The sequence below is a fragment of the Macaca thibetana genome, chromosome 4 (genome assembly GCF_024542745.1).
Source record: "Macaca thibetana thibetana isolate TM-01 chromosome 4, ASM2454274v1, whole genome shotgun sequence".
Classification (NCBI taxonomy): Eukaryota; Metazoa; Chordata; class Mammalia; order Primates; family Cercopithecidae; genus Macaca; species Macaca thibetana.
In genome coordinates this window covers 126,581,604-126,608,107 of record NC_065581.1, presented here as the reverse complement: position 1 = coordinate 126,608,107, position 26,504 = coordinate 126,581,604, and the positions used below count along the sequence as shown (strand labels likewise).

The following is a 26,504-nucleotide window of genomic DNA, read 5'->3' as shown; positions in this document are numbered from 1 at the left end:
TATGTGGATTTATTATCTAGATCACAGCTTCCATTTCCCCATAATATTCTAGATGCTCTTAAGTCTCAGTAACAAGATCAATGAAAGTGTGGTGCTAATTTTTCCCCATAGATAACGTATCATTAGGAATGCTTTCGCCTGCAACAACAACAAAAAAAACCCTGCATTGGGGTAAACAGACATTTTTTTCTTCGTGGAACAGAACGTCCAGTCTGCAGTCAGTCCATCCATCCAGGATTAGTGCAGCTGCTCAATGTCATTCAGGACCTGGCCCCTCCTTTTTAGAAGATCCACAGTTCCTGGCAGGCTGTCAGCCCTAAAGCCAATGCTTTTTCTTTTAAATAGAATGATCAAACATGAAAACATTTATATTTCATTTCTCATAGATTTACCTTTTATTACACTTGTTAACACAGCAAAGAGAGGGAAGCAACTGATTCACCTTGTCTATATGAAACACTTCAATTTGTGGGAAGTTGGGTGCTTCTACAATATCCCTGAACTATTTGAAAAATGAACTAAATATAGGTAAGAAAAAAGAGTCTATAAATAATTTCAATGAGAAAACAACTGCCAAAAAAAGTTTTAAGATATAAATATAAGATTTCATATTTTAAAATATTAAAAGAAAAAAAACTCCTGAACATATGTTCTTAGTTTACGGAAGAATAAAATAATAAAACTAATGATGAGGAAATTGTAAAACTATCTTGGCAGAAACCTTTTGCTTCTACAGCCATCTCCTAAAAGTGAAGTCTCTAGCTGCCATTGAGTTCCATTATGGTCCATAAATGAGGCTATAGGAGTCTCTCTAACTCTCCACCTCCTCCCCTGCCCTCAGCTTTACTGAGGTATAACTGACAAATAAAAATTGTATATATTTAAGGTGTATGACATGATTTGATATACATTCTGAGATGATTCTCTTAACAAATTTCATACATTATCATGTATAGTTACCAGGCTGTATGTTAGATCCCCCAGAATGTATTCCTCCTGCAGAACTGAAACTGTATACCCTTTGACCAACATCTCCCATTTCTCCCACCTCCCACTCCAGCCCCTGGTAACACCATTGTACTCTCTGTAGAAGTTCAACTTTTTTAAAATTCCACTTATAAGTGATATCATGCAGTATTCGACTCTATGTCTAGCTGACTTCACTTTGCATAACATCCTCTCCAGCCTCATCCATACTGTAGCAAATAGTTGGCTTTCCTTATTTTTAAGGCTGGATAATATTCCATTGTAAATAAACACCACATTTTCTTTATTCATGTATCCACTGAAAGACACAGGTTGCTCCCATACCTTGGTATTGCAAATAATGCTGTAATGAACATGGGAGTGCAGGTATCTCTTTGATGTGGTGATTTTCTTCATTTCCTTTGGATATATAACCAGTAGTGGGATTGCTGGGTCCATAAATGAGACCATCCAAATCCTTCTAATTTTAAATTGAGATTAAAGGATTTGTAAATAACTTAACAAAATCCACCCTGATGACCAAAGGAATTTCTTGGAGCTAGTAGGAAGAAGAAGGACTTTTCTTACATATAGTTGTACTCCTGTTTCCCCCATACCTATTATGTCTACAGCCTGGTAAAGTGACCTGTACTCACACCAAGACAGGGCTGGACACCAACCAAACACTGACATACACTGACAAAGGGCAAAGGAATAAGGAAGTTACTATGCATAACATGCCTGAGATGTGGACTATAATTCTTTTCTTTTTTTTCTTTTTTTGAGACAGAGTCTTGCTCTGTCACCCAGGCTGGAGTGTAGTGGCACAATCTTGGCTCACTACAATCTCCATTTCCCGGGTTCAAGTGATTCTCCTTGCCTCAGCCTCCTGAGTCGCTGGAATTACAGGCACCTACCACCATATCCGGCTAATTTTTGTATTTTTAGTAAAGACGGGGTTTCACCATGTTGGCCAGGCTGGTCTCGAGCTCCTGACCTCAGGTGATCCGCCCACCTCAGCCTCCCCAAAGCGCTGGGATTACAGGTGTGAGCCATGGCACCCAGCCTAGACTGTAATTCTTAATGTTTGTAAAAATCACCCTCACACTCCTCTTGGCTACTACTGAACATATTTTAAATTTTAAGATATTTCTGAGTGTCAGCTGTGAAGGAGAATTAATATTTCTCCACAACCAAAGAAAAGCCAAGAAAACACTGGGCACCTCCTGCCAAGTTACGCATCTGGGGTTAAAAGAATGATGCTCTAACACCTAATAATTGACTCTTTGGGGATGGAAGAGCACAGGAATTATAAAAATACCCAGTGGTAAAAATACTTCCTGACGTTTTGCTTATTTCACTAATTGAATATAATCTAAGTCTAGCAACTAACATAATGAGCTAATTAAGAGTTATTTTTCCTACCACATCTTTTTTTTTTTTTTTTTTTTTTTTTTTTAGATGGAGTCTCGTTCTGTCATCCAGGCTGGAGTACAGTAAAGCAATCTCAGCTCACTGCAACCTCTGCCTCCCGGGTTCAAGCAAATCTCACTTCAGTCTCACTTGAGTAATTGGGATTACAGGCATGCACCACCACGACTGACTAATTTTTGTATTTTTTGGTAGAGATGGGGTTTCACCATGTTGGCCAGGCTGGTCTCAAACTCCTGACCTCAAATCATCTATCTGCCTTGGCCTCGCAACATACTGGGATTACAGGCGTGAGCCATTCCTACAACATCTTTTCTAAAACACCTGCATGATGTCCTTTCTTCAAAACACCTCACATTCCTCTTACTCCGTGGCTGATTCAAAACACTGCATCTCTGAAGACCCATGAGCTCCAGTGGCTTAGCCTAGCAGTTTTAACTCTAGCTAGCAGGAGGAAATACACCTACATAGTTCCTTTTCTGCAGTAGCATACCCAGTATCAGCTCTGTGCTTTTAAATCCTTTATTCATTTTGTATACTTCCTCTACTTAATTGAGCTGCATTGGAACATCTAAGGCGTCAGTGATCTATAACTCGAATCTAAGGTTGACATGTGTCTCAGTACTTCCACTTGAATACTTAAGGAATCAAACTCAGACTTGATTACACAGAACCATTCATATAGTAAAAGTACTCCTCCCTTGAAATCTGGGAGAGAAAAATATAGACCTTGACCAAAGACACAGAAAGCAGTATTTATTCCATCCCCTATACCTCCTTAATTTAACAGCAGTAAAGAGAAAGAAGAAATACCACCACCATGGCTGAGGCAGAAGAATGGTGTGAACCTGGGAGACGGAGCTTGCAGTGAGCCAAGATCGCACCACTGCACTCCAGCCAGGACAATGGAGCAAGACTCCGTTTCAAAAAAAAGAAAAAAGAAATACCACCACCAGGCTGGGCGTGGTGGCTCACACTTATAATCCCAGCATTTTGGGAGGCCCAGGCAGGTGGATTACTTGAGCCCAGGGGTTTGAGACCAGCCTAGGCAACATGGTGAAACCCTGTCTCTACAAAAAAAATACAAAAATTGGCGGGGCATAGTGGCTCACGCCTGTAATCCCAGCACTTTGGGAGGCCGAGGCTGGTGGACCATGAGGTCAGGAGTTCGAGACCAGCCTGGTCAACATGGTGAAATCCCATCTCTACTAAAAATACAAAAATTAGCTGGGCATGGTGGTGCACACCTGTAGTCCCAGCTGGGACTGGGGCTAGTCCTTTGGTCTTACATACCATATTATGGCTTCTTTAAAGAAGATTCATACACGATTTGATATACATTCTAAGATGATTACCACAATCAAGCTAATTAACATATCCAACACCTCCCATAGTTACTTTTTTTGTGTATATGTGTGGTGGAAATACTTCAGATATATTCTCTTAACAAACTTCACACATTATCATGTATAGTTACCAGGCTGTATGTTAGATCCCCCAGAATGTATTCCTCCTGCAGAATTGAAACTGTATACCCTTTGACTAACATCTCCTATTTCTCCCACCTCCCACTCCAGTCCCTGGTAACACCATTGTACTCTCTGTAGAAGTTCAACTTTTAAAAAATTAGCCAAGTAAGGTGGTGGGTGCCTGTGATTCCAGCTACTCGGGAGGCTGAGGCAAGAGAATCACTTGAACCCAGGAGGTGGAGGTTGCAGTGAGCCGAGATCATGCCATTCCACTCTAGCCCATGCGACAGTGCAAGCTTCCATCTCAAAAAAAAAAAAAAAAAAAGATAAGCTGGGCATGGTGGCCCACACACGTAGTCCCAGGTACTCAGGAGGCTGAGGTGAGAGGATCACTTGAGCCCAGGAAGTCGAGGCTACAGTGAGCCATGATTGTGCCACTGCCCTCCAGACTAAGCGACAGAGTGAGACCTTGTCTCAAATAAAAAAATAAAGGAAGAAAGAAACACCACAACTAATTATGTTAAAGCATGTCTTCATTAAATAGAGAATGAAGTAAATCTAAGTAGGAAAAAGATTCTTCAGTAATTTCAGCTTGGGACAGGCAGGTGGCTCATGCCTGTTATCCCAGCACTTTGAGAGGGTAAGGTGGCAAGACTGCTTGATTGAGTCCAATAATTCGAGACCAGCTTGGGTAACAAAGCAAGACTCTGTCTCTACAAAAAATTAGAAAATAATTAGCCAGAAGTGGTGGCACACACCTGTAGCCTCAGCTACTTGAGAGGCTGAGGTAGAAGGATCACTTGAACCCAGAAGTTTGAGGCTGCAGTGATATGATTGCACCACTGCACTACAGCCTGGACAACAAATGGAGACCCATCTCTAAAAAATAATAATAGCAATAATAACTTCAGTTAGAAACAAATTCTAGAATAAGCTTTTTTTAGAAAAAAAAAATCTTAGAATAATCCTTTGCCCTAGTTATCTTTATAAACAAACAAACAAACAAAAAAGAATAAGCACCATAGCTTTCACAGATTCCTTTCTGATCTAAAAGATTCCTGGATTATTATTAAATAACATTACAAGTATAGTTTAACCATAATCCATGAGAAAAATCCAATGAACCTATATAATATTACTCTTTTAACATTTCTTCTCAGAGGCACATTAAGGTACAAACTAAAAGGTTAGGATCCTGGTCCTTGGGAAGCCATTATTTTTGATAGTTGTATTATTTGTTTTAGTTTGCAATTGTATGGCAATAAATATAACAGGATTGAATGTATGATACTATATCCCCCAAAGGCTGGGACTGGGGCTAGTCCTTTGGTCTTGCATACCGTATTATGGCTCCTTTAAAGAAGATTCATAGCCATTTAACTTGCCTCCTCCTATGTTTTCCATTTCAAACAAACAAGTGAGTCATTCACAAATGCTGCAAGACTGGCTACTCATATTTTGGATGCTTGAGTATTTTGTTCAAACAAGCACGGATATATGATGACTATTAATTTATCCCGGTAAATTCACGAATAGGCTTGACAGGTTGAACAAGATCTGACACAGAATATTCAAGACTTAGGGGAAAAAACCTGTCTCAGAAGAAAAAAAAATCAGTCATGTACCTATACCTGTTATAAGAACACACTTCAACTCTCATACACTGCTGGAATTGATGTATATTGGTAAAGCATTTCTGGAGGCCACTTACGTAACAAATAGCAAAAATCCCCTTTAAAAAAAAATGGTTACCTGTGACCCAGGAACTCTACTTTTAACAATCTATTTTCAGGAAATAATAGCCAAGTACACAAAGCTACATGTGCAAATATGTTCACCAAACTCATAGCAAAAAAAAAAAAAAAAAGAAATATTAAATGTCTAATAATCAGATATTTGTCAAATAATATATATTTCCCTGCAGTGGAACACGATGCAGGTATTAAAAATAATGTATAGTTAATAACAGCAAAAGATGTTACGACATTTACTTGAAAAAAGCAAGTAACAAAACAGCATATATGGTATGCTATCACTGTATATGTCTGTGTATGTTAAAAATTCTAGGCCAGGTATGGTGGCTCACACCTGTAATCCCAGCACTTTGGGAGGCCGAGGCAGGCAGATCACCTGAGATCAGGAGTTCGAGACCAGCCTGATCAACATGGAGAAACCCCATCTCTACTAAAAATACAACCAGGCCTGGTGGCGCATGCCTGTAATCCCAGCTATGTGGGAGGCTGAGGCAGGAGAATCGCTCCAACCTGGGAGGCAGAGGTTGTGGTGAACCGAGATCACGCCACTGCACTCCAGCCTGGGCAACAAGAGCAAAACTCCGTTTAAAAAAAAAAAAAATTATAGGCCAGGCATGGTGACTCACGCCTGCAATCTCAGCACTGTGGAAGGCTGAGGCGGGTGGATCACCTGAGATCAGAAGTTCGAGACCAGCCTGGTCAACATGGTGAAACCCCATCTCTACTAAAAAATACAAAAATTAGCCAGGCGTGGTGGTGCGTGCCTGCAGTTCCAGCTACTCAGGTGGCCAAGGCAGGAGAATTGCTTGAATCTGGGAGGCGGAGGTTGCAGTGAGCTGAGATTGCACCACTGCACTCCAGCCTGGGTGACAGAGCAAGACTCCGTCTCAAAGAAAAAAAGAATTCTTGGAAAATCTACACAAAAAATTTTCATAAGTAACCATCGGCAATGAGGTTACAAGCATTTATTTGTCCTTCTTGATACTTCTGTGTTTTCCTGAAAATGTCTCTGAAATATTTTAAAGTCTGACTTTATCTAGCCATCACTGGGCAAAGTCAAGTCTGGATAAAGATTGACAATTTGAAAAACAAATGCGGATTAGATAATGGTCACTGTGGTGTTCCAGAGATCACCACAATACATTTCACACCTACATTCCCGGGGAAGATCCAGAAGATATTCACCGTGTGCTTGCCAACCTCTCCTGGCTTTTTAGGTCACATTTACTTTATATTTTAATGTTTCTCCTTTTAATTTCTTTCCTAGAATCATACTTAAGAGTCAGATCAGAGCTAATCTTTCACTCAATAGACACACTGTGACAAATTCTTACATGCCAAGTAGGCTGGGTACCCAAGCCACACAAGCTAGTAGGAGCAGCTCCTAGTCTGCAAGAAGTTCACAGATTAGCTTTAGGGAAAAAGCACATATGCCAAGAATTACAATAATACAATGGCATAAGAAAGGTACACACAGAGCACTTACTGAGCAAAAGGAAAATCAGATAACTGCCTGGAGAGAGGAATTGTCTGTCAAAGGATTCAAAGAATCAGGGATGGAGCTAAATGCTAAAGAACAAGCTCAATAAATAGAAAACACAACTTTGACTCTAGCTATGTGAAAATCTGTATTAGTCAAGGTCTTCCGGGGAAACAGAACCAATATGACACAAATTAACAGATAGATATAGGCAAACATATAGATCACTCTATAGCTCTACCTTTATCTACTGATCAGCCTGGAAAAAGAAAGATTTATTTTTAAAATTGGCTCATGCAATTGTAGGAGCTGGCTAATCTGAAATCTGCAAAGCAGGCCAGCAGGCTGGAGCCCCAGGAAAGAGTTGATGTTGTCACTCCAGTCAGAAGGCAGTCTGGAGACAGAATTTCTCCCTGGGGTCAGGGTGTGGGGAAAGTTAGCTTTTTATCTTAAGACAGTCAACTGATTGGATGAGGCCCACCCAGCTTTACTCAAAGTCTACTGATTTAAATGTTAATCACAACTGAAAAAAAACTTGCTTCACAGCAACATCTAATCTGATGTTTGACCAAACATCTGGGCACTATAGCCTAGCAAGCAGACACATCATATTAACCATCACCTAAGCCAAGTCAGAAAAGTGAACTAAGAAACAGATGCAATAAAATTAGGAGTTATTTTGTCTATTTTCCATCTTCCCTTCTTTCACCCAAATTCAGCATTAATTTCTCAGTTTTTATTTCTATTTCTAGTAACACTTGGCTTATATGCTATGTCATAACACAGATCAACTTAACTTTCCAATAACTCTGATTCCAATTCTTTGCCATTTTTCACTTCTGTGGCTCAATCATCTTCAACCACACAGACTAAACTCAAAATCTGTTTCAAAATATTCATACTGCCAACATCCTGCTGAATATCCCCTGGAAGCTTAACATCTGTGAGTCTAAAAGCTAACAAAATTGTTGGGCAAAACCAGTTCCTTCTTCCCGACTTTACAACTTCTATGGTTGGCCTCGTCTTCACAGAGGCCACCTACTCTCCAGGCCTGCTCAGCACCTTTGATTCAGCCTGTCCTTTGCACTTTACCAGCAATGCCCGTCACACTGCCTGACTCACAGTGCTGCTCGGCAAGTTGACTGGATGGATGGATGAATGAATGAATGAATGTTGAACACAACAGCTTGTCAACTGTGGTAAATTCTATTCCAAATTATTAATACTAATTCCCTTTTTTTCCATTATTACTACACAAATATAAGCCAGACCACTTTCACCATATCTTGATTTAACTTCTGTCTCAGTTTTCTATTGCATCCTAGATATTACTACCACTTAATCTTTCTAATTAGAGCTATCATCCTATCACCCCTCTAATTAAAATTAAAAAAAAAACAACCAAAAAAACCCTTTATTTTCCCACTGATTTAACTACAAGCTTTACTCCCTAATGGTTAAGTTTCTACCCAGTTTAAGCCCCAGGCTCTCTCTGTAGTTAACCCCACTATTCAGTCATACACTGTGTCTACCGAGAATAAAATTATCCATAAGACAATGCTAGCTCTTGAGGTGCTCAATCCATAAGAACACACACAGTAAAGAAAGAACTGGACAGGCGCAGTGGCTCACACCTGTAATCCCACCACTTTGGGAGGCCCAGGCGGGCCTATCACCTGAGGTTGAGAGTTTGAGACCAGCCTGACCAACATGGAGAAACCCTGTCTCTACTAAAAATATAAAATTAGCCAGGTGTGGTGGTGCATGCCTGTAATCCCAGCTACTTGGGAGGCTGAGGCAGGAAAATCACTTGAACCCCGGAGGTGGAGGTTGCAGTGAACCGAGATCGTGCCATTGTACTCCAGCCTAGACAATAAGAGCGAAACTCCATCTCAAAAACAAAAAAAAAAACCAAAAGCCAGGTGCGGTGGCTCACGCCTGTAATCCCAGCACTTTGCGAGGCCGAGGCGGGCAGATCATGAGGTCAAAGATCGAGACCATCCTGGCTAACATGGTGAAACCCCATCTTTACTAAAAATACAAAAAATTAGCCAGGCGTCGTGGCGGGTGTCTGTAGTCTCAGCTACTCGGGAGCCTGAGGCAGAAGTGAACTTGGGAGGTGGAGCTTGCAGTGAGCCGAGATTGCATCACTGCACTCCAGCCTGGAGACAGAGCAAGACTCCATCTCAAAAAAAAAAAAAAGACGTGACAAATCTGTATGAACAGACATGGAAAACTGTGAGATATATTGTTAAAAGAAAAAACACTCAAGTCACAATTTATATATAATGTGATCCCAGTCGTTTTTTTAAAGAAAGGAATGTATATATGTATATTGATACAATACACAGGAGGGGAACAATAACACAGAATGTGGGGATGGACAGTCAAATGTTGACGATGACTCGCTCTGAAGAGAGGCGTGCAGGGTGTAAATTCTGTAATGCTGAAATCTTTTCCATGGGAATTTAATCATACCACTAATAAGAGTACAGACTAAAAATATAAATGTATTCATGGATTGCAGATTCGATTTTTTAAAAATCCAACAATGTTTTTAGCAACACCAACTATACTGAATTAAACACATACTCTCTCAAGTGACTATTATGAAAAGAATGCTTTCACTGACATGTATAGAATTTTTGTCAGTTTTTTGCAATGTCTGATTACATCTTTCCACTTGCAACCATTAGCGTTCCAGAGCTGTGTTCCACCAGATAATTTGGGGCCCTCAATACCACCTGCTGTCAATATGTCTAAAATATGGCAATTCCTTAGCAAAGGCAAAGAACTACATTTGCAACCCCAGCTGCAGCTCTAAATGTAGAAAGAGGCAAGAGGAGTCCCATTTCTAACTTTAATTAATAGAACAAGCATAACAAGAAAAACCAAAGTAAATTTTTAAAATTCTTAAAAGATAACCTGAAGTCACAGAAAATTTCAACACTAAGAACTGCTTTCTGGTCTACACCAAAATCTTGGATTTTTATATATTATACCATAATCTGAGACAATGCAAAAATCATGTCAGTGAAACTGCTTGCTGTTGAGCTGTATATAAAAAATTAGGGAGGATAGCATAACCATCACTCAGCACAACATAATTTCTCTAGAAAAGACTGACTAGAAATGCATATACTTGAGACATTATTCTAAAGAGGGAAAGAAAAGAAGGAAAGAATGTTAATGTTTGTTCAACCACAATGTTTTCAGTTCTAGAATTTCATTCACTCACCAAATTCCAAGTAAATCAAAATGCAAAACAGCTAACAAAAAGAATTTCAGACTCTTTAATTGCCGCTCAAGGAATGTATATTTTGCTCATTATCTTCTCTTCTTTCATGTCCTTTCCATTTTCTCACTAACATTAATGTAAACAGGGAAATATCAAATGAAGTGCTGATAATTAGAAAATATTCTTGATTTTCAAATGCTTCTGTTATGTACCAACCACTAACAGCGATTACATCTGAGGGTTAGGGCTATGAAAAAAGTTCATTACTTTCTTCATAGCTCTATAATTTTATACAGTTCTACAATTTTAACAGTTAATATCTAACTTTCTTTGAAATCAGAAAAAAATATTCTAACATTTTTGTTTTTGACTGTGTGGTACACTTAGGACCACTCAGAAGGAATTCATTTTAGTGGACATACACCCCATAGGTTAAACCAGCACGGGCAGCCCCTCCAGGAACACGGGGACCTGGAGACAGAGTGAGAGATCTTGTTAGAAAATAAATTGTGGCTGGGCACAGTGGCTCACGTCTGTAATCCCAGCACTTTGGGAAGCCGAGGTGGGTTGATCACCTGAGGTCTCTACTGAAAATACAAAATACCCTGTGTCTCTACTAAAAATACAAAATTAGCCAAGCATGGTGGCTCATGCCTGTAATCCCAGCTACTAGGGAGGCTAAGGCAGGAGAATCGCTTGAACCTGGGAGGCGGAGGTTGCAGTGAGCCGAGATCGTGCCATTGCACTCCAACCTGGCCAACAAGAGCAAAACTCCATCTCAAAAAAAGAAAAGAAAAGAAAAGAAATTGTTTTGCTAACTAGCCTGATTTCATCATTTCACCATATATACATGTATCAAAACATCACGTTGCACCCCATAAACATAAGCAATTATTATCTGTCAATTAGAAATGAAATAAACTTTTTTAAAAGGAAAGAAAAAAAATTTAAAAACAAGATTTTTTTTTTTTTTTGAGACAGTGTCTTGCTCTGTAGCCAGGCTGGAGTGCAGTGGCACAATCTCAACTCACTGCAACCTCCGCCTCCCGGGTTCAAGCCATTCTCCTGCCTCAGTCTCCTGCGTAGCTGTCGCTACAGGCATGTGTCACCACACCCAGCTAATTTTTGTATTTTTAGTAGAGACAGGGTTTCACCATGCTGGTCAGAATGGTCTCAATCTCCTGACCTCGTGATCCGCCCACCTCAGCCTCCCAAAGTGCTGGTATTACAGGCGTGAGCCGCCGCACCCAGCCCTAAAAACAGGAAGAATTTTTCATTGGTTGGATCACGATGGAGGAAGCAAGGGAAATTGGCCTCATGACCAATTGCATTTACTTAGCAAATGAAGTCACCATCTCAGAGTAAAACATTCCACACTTAAGCTGACCCTTAAGTTCTGGTCTGATGGCTAACAGCATGGTGGCATCCTTCACAGAACAGGGTAGGCGAGGAAAGCAGGGGGAAAGGTATTCTGCTTGAGAAGACAGGAAAACACACACATAAAAGTGTCCTGGAGTTCTAGCAAAGGGGGCGAAATGAACACAGATGTCAAATCTAGACCCCTCTCAAAGCCCCACTGAAACCGCAGCAAAGAGATTGTTTTAAGAAGATGGAGAGAATGGGGGAAGAGGTGACAAGAAAATTTTTGGAAAGTGGAGAACAAAAGGTTGAGCCATAACAGACTGGTGACTTGATGAAGACAATCCTAAACCAACTCGGGAGGAAAGCTAAGAACCTATGCCATTTATACTGCCAACTTCCCACAAGTGCAGGTATTGGCGGTAACAAGGACTTCTGGAAGTAGAGGTGAATTGATTTTCTTGGGGAAGAAGGAACAGCTAAAATAAGAATTGGTTGAAAATTGTTAAGCAGTTTGAACCCTACGTCTCCTGACCACATTCCTAGCCACCAGTGGCCACTCTTCCCATCCTGGCAGGAAACTGGATATTAATTCTCAGAAAGGGTTAAAACAGGTTTCCTGCTTTTTTTTTTTTTTTTTTTTTTTTTGAGACGGAGTCTCGCTCTGTGGCCCAGGCTGGAGTGCAATTGCGCGATCTCAGCTCACTGCAAGCTCCGCCTCCCGGGTTTACGCCATTCTCCTGCCTCAGCCTCCCGAGTAGCTGGGGCTACAGGCGCCCCCGCCACCTCTCCCGGCTAGTTTTTTTGTATTTTTTAGTAGAGACAGGGTTTCACCATGTTAGCCAGGATGGTCTCGATCACCTGACCTCGTGATCCACCGGTCTCGGCCTCCCAAAGTGCTGGGATTACAGGTTTGAGCCACCGCGCCCGGCCTAAAACAGGTTTCTGCTCTGAGAATACAAAGCACAGTTGAGAACCTACCAAACATAGAGGAATTAAGTAAAAAGATGTATTCTGAATGCTGAGACCCAGGCTTCTTTCTACACAGCTCCTGGAAAGCTGACACCTGGGCCTTACCAGCCAGCTAAGAGAGTAGAGGGGTCTTCTTTGGAAAAACTGAGCAGCCTACAATGACCTAAATAAAGTTACTGACAGGCCAGGCGCGGTGGCTCACACCTGTAATCCCAGCGCTTCGGGAGGCCAAGGTGGGTGGATCACCTGAGGTCAGGAGTTCGAGACCAGCCTGGCTGATATGGTCAAACCCTGTCTCTACTAAAAATACAAAATTTAGCCGGGCATGGTAGCATGTGCCTGTAATCCCAGCTACTTGGGAGGCTGAGGCAGGAGAATTGCTTGAACCCAGGAGGCGGAGGTTGCAGTGCGCTGAAATCGCGCCACTGCACTCCAGCCTGGGTGACAGAGCGAGACTCCATCTCAAAAAATAAAATAAAAATAAAATCAATCAATCAATCAATAGTTATTGACAGGTCCTCTTCCCCACAACACTCCCACCCAGCCAACAAGCCCCCTTCAAACACTCAGACCTTCCAAGCAGCCTTTGAGTCCCCCACCCTCTTACATGAATAGAGACAGCCAGAGACTACTAGACACACCTTTAAATCATTCAAATGGAAAAGAGATCCAAACAGAAAAAAACAACTTGCAGCAAACACCATAGAAGGTTAAAAAAAAAAAAAAAAAACTTTAAAAACTCAATAGTCTCAGATAAGAGACAGTATATCAATAAACTAAAAGCAAGATGTTATATAAAAGAATACCTAGAACAACAACAACAAAACAAGCTCCTGCAAATGAAAAACCTGATAGCAGAAATGAAAAGCTCAGTAGAAGGACTGGAAAAGAAAGAGTAAGAAATGGACAAGATAGGCCAAGCACAGTGGTTCAATGCCTGTAATCCCAGCACCCTGGGAGGCTGAGGAGGGAGGATTGCTGAGGCCAGGAGTTCAAGATGAGCAACATAGTGAGACTCCTACCTCTACAAAAAATGTTTTAAAAATTAGCCAGGCATGGTGGTACATGTCTGGAGTCCCAGATACTCTAGGGAGGCTGAGGTAGGAGCATCACTTGAGGCCAGGAGTTTGAGGCTGCAGTGTGCTATGAACACGCCACTACACTCCAGCCTGAGTGACAAAGCAAGATTCTGTCTCTAAAAAAATAAAAATAAAAATAAAAATAGGCTGGGCGTGGTGGCTCATGCCTGTAATCCCAGCACTTTGGGAGGCTGAGGTGGGCAGATCACTTGAGGTCAGGAGTTCAAGACCAGCCTGGTCAACATGGTGAAACCCCTACTAAAAATACAAAAATTAGCCGGGCATGATGACGTGCACCTGTAATCCCAGCTACTTGGGAGGCTGAGGCAGAGGAGAACTGCTTGAACCCAGGAGGTGGAGGTTGCAGCGAGCCGAGACTGCACCACCACACTCCAGCCTGGGTGACAGAGCAAGGCTCAAAAAAATAAATAAATAAAAATAAATATCAATGCCTTTGCTATATAGACAAAAACCAAATTTAAAAAAAAAGAAAGAAAAGAAATGGCCCAGAAAGTAAAACTAAAAGACAATGAGACGGAAAAGCATAAAGAAAAGAAAGTTTAAGGATCAATCCAGCAGATCTAACATTTGAAAGTACAAAGAAAGAAAAATAATTAGAAATTAAGAATTAAATTTAAAAAATTTTCAGCACTAAAGGAAACGAGCTTCTAGATTCAAAGAACTCATCAAGTACCCAACAAGTATTAATTAAAACACACACATCTCAAGGGACATTACTGTGAAATTTCCAAACACTGGGATTAAAAAACTGATCACATAAGCGTTTATCAAGGAAAAGAAAGTTACACACAAATGATCAGGAATCAGAACATCTCAAGCTTCTCAATACCAACACTGGAAACTAAAAGGTTAAAGAAGTTAAAGTAACAATGTCTTCAAAATAGAAAGGGTAAGGGATTTTTAATCTAGAACCTCTTAGCCAGTAAAACTATCCATTAAATGAGAGAAGAGACATGCACAAAATATGCATCAACTTAATGCTTCTTAGAAGATATCAGAGGGTTGGGCACAATATAATACCTGTAATCCCAGCACTTTGGGAGGCCCAGGCAGGAAGACTGCTTGAGTTCACGAGTTTGAGACCAGCCTGGCCAACACGGTGAAACCCCATCTCTACTAAAAAAACACAAAAATTAGCCGGGTGTGGTGGCACATGCCTGTAATCCCAGCTACTCAGGAGGCTGAGGCAGAAGAATCACTTGAACCAAAGAGGGGGAGGTTGCAGTGAGCCGAGATCGCGCCACTGCACTCCAGCCTGGGAGACAGAGCAAGACTATCTCATAGATAGATAGATAGATAGATAGATAGATAGATAGATAGATAGATAATGTTTCTAGATTATTTCTATTATATCTCTTCTCCATTAGCTCAAATATCAAGAAAAAACGAATAATCAACTGGAATTCCTGTAACTTGGAATCCAGTAACTTAATTGGAATTTCACTGTAAAAACTGTATGATATTTTCTAATCATGCTAAATATTCATTTTTAGCTATTCATATATTTTCAATGAGAGTCTGAGGAATTTGCAAAGCGATATTTGGTGGGCGGGGGGGAGGGGGTGGTATTTAACCAGGGAAAAAAAAAAACTCTTATTTTGTCCCACCCCATTAATATAAACACACATTTACGTAGCTAAGATTTAAGTGACTAGAACAGTATCCCAGACTCAGCCTTTTTTATTTCTTCTATTTCTTCATTTTTACAGCTACAAAAAAAAAAAAAAAGTCAAGTTTCATTTCTGGTAACAGAGATAGGGAAGCCCAATTCCATACAACACAATCATTGCACAATTCTAAAGGCTCTCATTGAATTTTTTTCAAGTTTAAGTTAAAAAACAGAAGTTCATTTTCACTTTGGAAATCGAACTTGAAAGAAAAATGTGACTTCTCATTATTTAATTATTTCCAAGAAACTCCTTCTGGAACATAAATTGTTAAGACATGGCCACTTGAGGAAAATATTTTCAAGTCATGTTTGACATGTGAAGCTACATGGCACTTGACAGGAATAATTTTTAACAAGCTCAAGTCTGTCTTTTCTTTACACAATTAACATGACTTAAAAACATGTACTTTACCAAAAGCTTGCAGGATTCTATAAACCATTCAGATCCTTTTACAAAGACTGAAGAGTGCGAGTGGTAAGGGCTTTTAATGGTTAGCGTGCTGTTTGTTAAAACACACATACACATGGCCGGGCACAGTGCCTCACGCCTATAATCCCAGCACTTTGGGAGGCCGAGGCGGGCAGATCACGAGGTCAGGAGATCGCCGCCATCCTGGCTAACACGGTGAAACCCTGTCTCTACTAAAAAAAAATTTTTAAAAATCAGCCGGGCGTGGTGGCAGGCACCTGTAGTCCCAGCTACTCAGGAGGCTGAGGCAGGAGAATGGCGTGAACCCAGGAGGCGGAGCTTGCAGTGAGTGGAGATCAAGCAGTCACTGCACTCAAGCCTGGGCGACTGAGCGAGACTCTGTCTCAAAAAAAAAAACACACACACACATACACACCACAATCTTTAAACAGAAATTAAAGGTAAATGCATTCCCTCATAAAGTTGAATGTTTTCTTGTATTTTATCAGTAAACGGGATTATAGATACAAAGCTATAGACTAAGGTATGGTATTCAAAGTAAGGATAAAACTACATATACATGAAGATAATCATTTCCAGCAATAGAGCTAAGTAAAAAACACAACAAAATTTTTTTTCAACTTTTAAAATATATCCTTTATTAGGTAAAAATTCTCCTTTTAATTTACTAAGAGTTTTTATAAGAAAAAGATGTTGAATTGTATTGAATGCTCTTTCTGCATCTGTTGATATAATTTTTTAAAAAATTTTAAAGGATGTAATTTGGTTTATTATTTTACTGTGTTTTTTCTTTTAAGTCCCAGGGTACATGTGCAGGATGTGCAGGTTTGTTACGTAGGTAAGCATGTGCCATGGTGGTATGCTGCACCTAACAACCCATTACCTAGGTCTTAAGCCCAGCATGCATTAGCTGTTTTTCCTAAGGCTCTCCCCTACCCCGCCCTCCCCTCACAGGCCTCAGTTAGTGTTGTTCCCCTCCCTGTGTCCATGTATTCCCATTGTTCAGCTTCCACTTATAAGTGAGAACATGCAGCATTTGGTTCTCTACTCCTGCACTGGTTTGCTGAGGATGATGGCTTCCAGCTTCATCCATGTCCCTGCAAAGGACATGATCTTGTTCCTTTTTATGGCTGTATAGTATTCCATGGTGTATACATGCCACATTTTCTTTATCCAGTCTATCACTGATGGGCATCTGGGTTGAATCCATGTCTTTGCTATTGTGAACGGTGCTGCAGTGAACATATGCGTGCATGTAGCTTTATAACAGAATGATTTATATTCCTTTGGCTGTATACCCAGTAATGGGATTGCTGGTTAAAGACTGATAAAACTTCTGGCCCTCATCCATTTAAAGTTCCCCAGCAGCTCGACAAGGTGGCACGCATCTGTAGTAGTCCCAGCTACTCCAGAGGCTTAGGTGAGAGGATGGCTTGAGCCCAGAAGTTCAAGGTTAAGTGAGCTATTGAGAACTATGATCCCGTCATTGTCCTCCAACCTAGGCCACCAGTCTCTTAAAAAAAAAAAAAAAAAAAATCCCCCAGGAAAAAATTAAAAGAGGCACTACAAGCAGCCCCCTATTTACAAACACTCAGATAGAAATGTACTGTATACAGTTGCCAATTGCCCGACAGTGGATCTGCAGGCTGTGGCTCCCCTTCCCTCTTCTGGCCTGTGGCTCACGTCTACAATGAATCCCCACCGCCAAGATTCTAGGGCCTAAAGTTCTCAGTCCCATAAGCCCAAGCACCCTAGAAACTACCCTAAAGCCATCTCCTGCTTCCAAAGCTTCACAGCCACATATCTTGCCACCATGATACCACAGGAACCCTCTTCACCCTCCAAAAGGCAAGTGGAGGCCTGACTCAAATCACTCATGTTAGACGAGGTCAGGGTCACACAGCTTAGGGAAGAGGGTGGGAGGAGTAAGAAAAATGTCATCTTGGTATCCTGATTGTCATCTATAATCCATTTTCCCACAGAAAATTCTTAATTTTTTTTTTTTTTTTTTTTTTTTTTTTTTTTTTTGAGACAGAGTCTCACTCTGTTGCCCAGAGTGGAATGCAGTGGTGAGATCTCAGCTCACTGGAGCCTCCGTCTCCTGGGTTCAAGTGATTCTCCTGCCTTAGCCTCCCAAGTAGCTGGGATTACAGGCACGTATCACCACACCAGCTGATTTTTGTATTTTTAGTAGAGATGGGGTTTCGCCATGTTCGTCAGGCTGGTCTTGAACTCCTGACCTCAGGTGATTCACCTGCTTTGGCTTCCTGAAGTGCTGGGATTACAGGTGTGAGCCACCGCACCCAGCCTAAAATTCTTACATGATTACATCTCACTGCACTGTAGGTCTACATATCCACATTTGAGGTTGAACAGGCTTTTGGGGGTTGCCCCATGCCTGATCATGCTTTGGAAACATGGTTTTTAAGAGGAAATATATTACAAGTTCAAAATAACTTAAAAATTAACTTCTGTATCTCAACAGGCATCTAAATTAGAGATTACCTGCATATAATTAAACTAATTGGAACCCAACTAAGCAAAACCCTAACTAACTTGATTTTACTGGATCTCGATTTGAAAAGAGGAAAATGACATCAAAATAAATTCACATCAGAGATGTAATCAAAACACCATTTTAGAGAACATGCCGAATAAATTTAATCCAATATTCTATACTTTCAGAATGGAATATCATGATATCAAAAAAAGATCCAAAAACCTCAAAATAACCCAATTAACAAATCTAACCATCAACTATCGAGAAAACTCAACCAGAACATAAGGACACTCACTAGGAAACTTTGTATTATTAAGATCCAGTTTTTTATTCTAACATTGACACTTAGGTTTTAAAATACACTCAGAAAAAAAAAGAAAAACTAGTCTAAAAAAATAGTAAGGTCCAATCCAAAATATTGGCTAATATTTATTGTTTATTATAGAACAAGCACTGTTCTATATCTCATTTTATCCACACAATTATCATCTCAAGTATTAATACAATGCCCATTTTACAGAGGAAAAAAGTTAAGCAGAGAGGGTAATATATTCAAGGTCACACCACTAGTAAATTTTCTCTCTTACATGCCATGCTCTACTGCTTCCACTTTTTTTTCTGTTTGGTTGTTTGTTTTTGGAAACAGAGTCTGGCTCTGTCACCCAAGCTGGAGTGCAGCGGCACAATCTCAGCTCACTACAACCTCCACCTCCCAGGTTCAAGTGATTCTCCTGCCTCAGCCTCCTGAGTAGCTGGGACTACACAACACGCCACTACACCAGGCTAATTTTTGTATTTTTAGTAGAGACGAGGTTTCACTATGTTGGCCAGGCTGGTCTCAAACTCCTGACTTCAGGTCATCCACCCGCCTCGGCCCCCCAAAGTGCTGGGATTACAGGCGTGAGCCACTGCGCCTGGCCATCTGCTGCCTTTTATCAAACTGTTTCAATTATGTTTGACCTCTTCAAATTACAGTGGAGTATACTGTACTAACAGCTAATTGATAGATAGATTACAGAATTAAGTAATAAATTATAAAGTTGAACTAGGTAAAGCAAAACAGGATTCCACTAAAAGTGAAAGAACACCAACTGCTCAGTAAGTTTTGTGCTTGTAAATTTTCTCATGTTTATTCAAATGTTTTTATGTCCCATCCACAAGCAAAATTTCCTATGTCTGCCTCAAGTTTTCCTAGTTACATTTTTTAGGAGGCATTCTCTCTAAGATATCAAAATGAGGGTTTTATGTAATCAGTATTTAGAGAGCATAATCCTCTCTCCTCCAATTTTGTTTAAAAAGTATGTCCCTACCCTGTGATTGTGTTGAGTCACCTCCCAGCTCTCTGGATGCTGTTTAAAGTTCTAGGAAAAGGGAAATCAAGAGAGGCTGCCCCAAGCCCGAAGGCCCATGAACAAGCCAGTGGCCATGTTACTAATCTTTAAATAGTGAAGGCCTACTACCAAGTGTACCTCTAAAGGTACTTGTTCTCAAAGCAAGACTCACTGTTGCATGATAATGAAGTGTTAGTTCATAAGCCTTTAAAGTACTGTCCTGACCAGAGGCAAAAGAACCCTCTGGAAATTTAGTGTTGGCAGCTCCAATCACTGCCCCAAGCAGAGCCCACATGCTAAGGTGTCTACACAGATGCACTCCTCTGGCCCTGAGCCAGTGGATACTGCAAACGGTATTCTCAAACTGCTGTGTGCGTGAGAATCACCTGGAGGACTCTTCACACCACATCTGCAGGGCCCATCCACCGTGATTCTGATTTAGTAGGTCTGGGTGGGGCCAAGATTTTGCATTTCTAGCAAGTTCCCAGGAGATGCTTATGATGCTGGTCCTGAGGCCACATTTTGAGAACCACTGATGTAAGTTAAGGGGTATGGGTCACAATTCTCTTGGCTGGTGCCACCAGCAAGCACAACAGAATTAAAGGTACTTTCTATCAGTAAAGAGAGAGCAGAGTATTGCAGAGCAGAGTAACAGCTAGCTAGTTCTCATCCCTGCTCTCATCCTCCACTCATTAGCAAGGAAAATTCAGGAATTTCCTTGAAATGCAGGCTTGAGGTGGCGTTTTACGGTGTCATACTATTTAAATATTGCAACTTTAGAGAAAGGGGGAAAAAGAAGAACATTTTTTTCCCCCTAACATAACATAAATAAAAATAAGCCAGAAATTTCATTTGTTCCTATATCGCCTATCTTCTGACACTGATCATGAATGTCTGGCAAAAGAGGCCAGAATGATAGGCAACACTAACAAAAAGACTTTGTATTTACAGACTAGGTGACCTTTCATCAGTGCAGCTCAAAGAAGCAGAGAAACTTTCTGAATTATCTATAGATTCATAACAGCAGTGTCACATGGGCCATTAATTCACCTCCATGAGTCATGCCACTGGACTAGCAGCACAATGATTTAAAATAACCAGAATAAGACAGAAAATACCTATTAACCCCTAGCCAAACTCAGAAATTTTTCAAAATTAAAATGAATTTAAAAGTTCACAAAAATTAAAACATAAAATTATGCAGATGAAGTATTTAAACACATTACAGAGGCAGTATGAACTCATCTATGCCATACTTCATCATTTCATCTCTATCACTGACCAGCCGTGTGACCTGAGGCAAATTACTTTGCCTATCTGTGCCACTGTTTCCTCATCAGTAAAATGGAGGGTTGGTAATGTTCCTCTTATACAGTTTTGTGAGGATTAAATAAACTGGGCACATAGTAAGTATCCTGTAAGTATCCTACAAATGTTATCCTATAAGTGTTACTATAAATTATTAATATTATTATTAATCAGAACTTGCAAATGTGCAAAATAATGTGTTTAGATTATGTAAAAAGTACTAAAGGCACTTAAAGACATTTTTCCCACCCCATTTCACACCTTCATCGCCTGCTACCTCTATCACGAGTGAAAATTAGCCCAGAGTCCCCCAATTCTTCTATAAGCTATGTTTTTCAATTAAAACATTTAGAATAAGAGAAGCAGATCTAAGCTTAATCCTCATCTTTCCACAAGAAAAGACCCAAATTTGCAGCAAGAGATGCAACAGACCTTTGTTTTAAAATCGTGTCGAGCTAAATCTAAACAGACCCCATATGTTGCCAAAAGCAGGCACCCACCAAGGTGAGAAAAGTTGAGACAGATGTCAGACTGCCATTCTGGTGAAGGGGAAAGGGAAATCTCCACATGCTTTTTAAGAAGAAAAGAGAAACATAACTTCAAAGAAAAAAAAGCAACACAATAATTTATTAGTCCAATAGGCATGCTGCTCAACTAAAGAATCATAAGGAAGTAAGGAGACAACTATCTTTTTTGACTCAATCTGTTAGCTGTAATGATACAGAGAACTGTCCTCGTAGGTAAACAATCTTAGACATAAAATATGTTTTTTGTTTAGAAGATAATAGTGGTCACTTCTAAGTGTTAGCAATATATTAATACTACACTAATTGATAGAAAAACATATCTACTCCTAAATACATCATGGGTACAATTTAAAGGTTCACATATAACTAAATCCTTGAACAAGAGGCCCTAGGCAGCCCAGAAGAATAACAAACTTCTGTCCACTTGATAACTCTTGTGTGAACACACAGACCCCTGGGGACATCAAAAGGGCTTTACTTGGGATCCAAAACAAAATAAAGACATTGTCAGAGAGATGCACCCCAAGGCCTCTCCTATTTAAAACAGCCTCTAGATATTTACAACATGGGGGAATAGCTCACGATATCAGCTACACTTTCAAACTTCAGGACACAAATTTCTCTGTTCTTATGAACAGAGAAAGATGCACCCACTTCTGTTTAAAATGCTATTGATTACTATACCTAAATATAGATAGATCCAAACATATAAATATATTGGCCAAAAAAAAGAGAGGAAATGAAGCCATACTCTCTGGGTTATTATTTTTTTCTTCATTATACTTTCTGCACTGTACAACTTTGGAATTTAGGATGAATATACCTTAATTTTATTATCAGAAACATTTTACGGCATACTTTGTAAGACTGAAAACTTGTTGATGTATTTTTATTTACACAAAACTTACATGGTGGGTTATATAATTCAACGATTATGTGTCTGAGTCTATACTCATGAATAATGCTCTTTTTAGTCATTTCTGTAGTAATTCAGCACAAATCTTTGGTCTTAAACAGGTTAACAACTAGAGAAAAACAACTCCACTGACCATGGCTGCTCTATTCAAATGTCTGTCAGTGTCACTCTGCACTGTGGCAGCACCACCTAGTACACTGCAGTCAGGTAGTTAAAACCAACCCAGTGAAATTAAATACACCAAACAGGCCTCATGACCAATTGCATTTACTTAGCAAATGAAGTCACCATCTCAGAGTAAAACATTCCACACTAAAATTCAAACACAGTTCTAGATATGAACATACTCCAAATTCAGAAAGTAATTCACATTTAGCATGTGGATATCTAGATTAAAAGGCAGAAAATGCCTACTTTTAAATAAACCCAACTACGTTGTTACAGACATTTAACAGAAGCCTCTCCTCCTTTTTCTTTTCCATTTTGTTTGTTTGTTTGTTTGTTTGTTTAAACAGGGTCTCACTCTCATCCAGGCTGGAGTGCAGTGGTGCGATCTTGGCTCACTGCAACCTCTGCTTCCCAGGTTCAAGTGACCCTCCAGCCTCAGCCTCCGAGTGAGCTGGGACCACAGGCGCGAGCCACCACGCCCGGCTAATTTTTGTATTTAATGTAGAGATGAGCTTTCCACCATGTTGCCCAGGCTGGTCCTGAACTCTTGAATCATAGTGATCTGCCCGCCTCAGCCTCCCAAATTGTTGGGATGGCAGGCATGAGCCATCACGCCCAGTCCGCTTTACCTTTCTTAATTTAGGAAAGGCTTAATCATCTCTTGGGAAGCTCATAAACTATTCCTAAAAATCAAGCAATAAAAAAATTAAGGGTTTAACAATTTATTCCAATGCTAATTAATCTTTTTTCCCAAATCAAAAGACTTCCCTAACAACAAAATGTAACTGAGATCTCACAAAAAATAAACCAGCTAAAAGACATACAGAACAATAAGTAAAATACTACTTTGGATTATATATATGAATGAAGAAGAGCAACAGGATAACCCAGAAATTGTGTGTATAAAAAATAGAGGGGAAAATAACATAAATTAATATTTTCATATTTGTATATAGAAACTCTGGAAGCATGTGAACAAACTAGTAAACATGGTTATCTGGAGTGGGCAACTGATGCTGGACAGAAGGAGTGAGACTTTTCACTGCATGGCCTTTATGTATGCGTATTTTTTAACAATGTAAATTATTGCCTATTCAATAAATTACATGAAAATTTATGCTGAGGTTACTTGGGCTGCATCATGGTTTTTCCACTGACCTTCGTCCTCATGTAATATAAAGGTAAGGAGCACAGGCTATGGAGTCAGGCTGCCTGGAGCTCTCTGAGGGCCCCCCAACTAGCTAATGAGCACACCTGGAATATCCTGGGAGAAACAGGCTAGAGCCCTTGCCTGGATGGTGGTACCAGCAGCAAGACCATCAGCTGAGAAACCACCGTGCACCTCAACAGCAGTTCTCAGATGCCAACATAATCAGATATAATTGGATTATGCATAATTCTATTAATTCTATTTCCTTTTTTTTACACATCATGGTCTCTGAGTCCTCAGAACATTTTATCAGATGTGTAATGTTGTCATGAGGAAAGCCCTCATATTTTACCATGTGTTATTGTAAGTTAAATTAACTAGTTACTACACAGCCCTCTGCATATTACTGATAACACCTTTATCAATTTTTCATCATAACGGGGAGTGCAGGGGAAGTAAAGTATAATAAAGGATTTCCCTGCAGGAATAATCTAAAACCATTGTCTATCCTTCCAAAGGATAGCTTTTCTTTTTTTTTTTTTTGAGACAGAGTTTCGATCTTGTCGCCCGGGCTACAGTGCGGTGGCGTGATCTTGGCTCACTGCAACCTCCACCTCCCAGGTTCAAGCAATACTCCTGCCTCAACCTCCTGAGATTACAGGTGCCCACTACCAAGCCCAGTTAATTTTTGTATTTTTAGTAGAGATGGGGTTTCACCATGTTGGCCAGGCTGGTAACACTGCTTTTCTACATGGGTGGAAATGTCTCATGAAACCGATCAGAAGAGTAAGTGAAAATAAAACAGAAGAAAATTTCTACCATACCAAAGGAAAAATAAAATTATTCCAGAAGGGTTTATATTTGTTTCTCTGAGTTTAATTTTTAGATAAAATATGCTGTAAACATTTAAAATCATTATTTTATATGTGTAGGAGTGGCACCACCCAGAAACTTACATGCAGGTTTTCTAAGTTTGATGTATTCTCAAAATGCAATTTAAACTGGCGATTTGGAATTCAGAACAGATTTTCTTCTAGAAACAATGTTGTAAATGGTCATTCTATTCCTTATTATTTAATTATATATCTAATCATCCACATGAAACTGTCAAGTACCTCAAGGAAGGACCCTGTGTAATCCTCACCACTTAGCACTAACAGAATAACTCAAATACAGTTCAGGAATGGATAAATGGATGAATGTCCTGCCGCCCCGAATAAACAAGATGCCTCACACACGGCCTAGATGGGTGTTTCCCAAATTCGCCTCATTGTAATCACCTGGGGGTCCTTGCTAGGGAGGCCTGTTCCTGGCCTCACCCAGCTGTGCTGACTCAGAATCTCCAGGAGCGGAGCGGCCTGGGAATGTTTTTCACCAAGCCCCCAGTGACTCCAATGATTCAGAAAGTGTGGGTAACCCGGAGATGAACAGCTGCTGCGCGTTCCAAGACACCCGAGGAAAGCCAAGGTGCAGGCTGAGCCCGTCAAGTTCCGGGTGAAAAAGTGACATTGAGGGCTCAGATAGCCAACCCCAGGCCAAGTGAGGCACAAGCGACAGCTCTCCCATAGCTGGGAAGTGAGGTGGGAGTTGGGCGGCCCTCCAGTTCCCACGGCAGGAGGAAATGGGGGCGAGGGGGCTCTGTGAAAGCAAGCCCGTGTCCATGTCCATAAAAAGTCCCCGGGAATAGGCCTGGCTTCCCCAGCCCCAGTGAGGCAGACAGAAAGCAACAGCTCTCCACACACTGCTGTCGGGAACCGCACATACTTTCACATGCCTGTGCAGAACTCTCTGGTTTTCCAACCAGAGGTATTTTTGTGTTTATCTCTGACACCAGCTCTCATGTAGCTGTGGTCAGCTTTCATCTTCCAGGCTTCAGTGGCACAGCCTCCGGCAGACTGGGCCATCTGTGGTGATACAGGGACACAGACACACACACATGCTAACTCAGCCTTCAATGTCACCAAAACAACAGCAGCAAATGTTAAATAAATGTTAGCTATGTGCCAGGCACCGTGCTAAGTAAGTACTTTTGATGCGTGTCTCAAATTTCTTGGCCATCTGCTAGTAGTTTGAGAGGTTTCTAAACAAAGAGAAGGGAAAGGGAAAAGCCCAAAAGGCTTCTTGTTTTTTTCTCAGATATTTGACAGGTTTTCACTGTATCTTCCTGGCCTCATCTGAGTATGGGAAGGTCATAATTTGAAGTTAGATCAGGTAACAGAGAGACAGTGCCACACGCTGTTTGGGCAGACTAATCCTGGAGAGAGCCCTGGCCTGCTTCAAAGCCCAGCTCCACTGCTTACCAGCTGTGAATGCGGGCAAACAAGTTATTTGTGCCTTCACTGTATTCCTGTCACACAGAGATAATAATAATATCCACTTCATAGAGCCATTGTACATATTAAGGTGTTTGGTGTATGGCAAATGTCCAGCATTCGTTGACAGCATCATCAGGCAATAAAAAATCCCTGCAAAGGGCCAGACACAGTGGCTCATGCCTGTAATCCTAGCACTTTGGGAGGCCAAGGCGAGCAGATCACTTGAGGCCAGCAGTTTCAGACCACCCTGGCCAACATTGTGAAACCCCATCTCTACTAAAAATACTAAAAATCAGCTGGGCATGGTGGTGCCCACCTGTAGACCCAGCTACTCGGGAGGCTGAGGCAGAATTACTTGAACTCAGGAGGCAGAAGTTGCAGTGAGCCGAGATCGTACCACTGCACTTCAGCACGGGAGACA

General features: G+C 40.6%; 2 protein-coding genes across 3 annotated transcripts in view; both read left to right on the top strand.

The window, feature by feature from the left end:
* Positions 1 to 26,504, top strand: part of ABRACL (ABRA C-terminal like) — a 564,811-nt gene that overhangs the window by 172,217 nt on the left and 366,090 nt on the right. The gene's annotated exons all lie outside the window — the stretch shown is intronic.
* LOC126953450 (translation initiation factor IF-2) overlaps positions 1 to 26,504 on the top strand; it is a 44,142-nt gene that overhangs the window by 485 nt on the left and 17,153 nt on the right. The window lies entirely within an intron of this gene.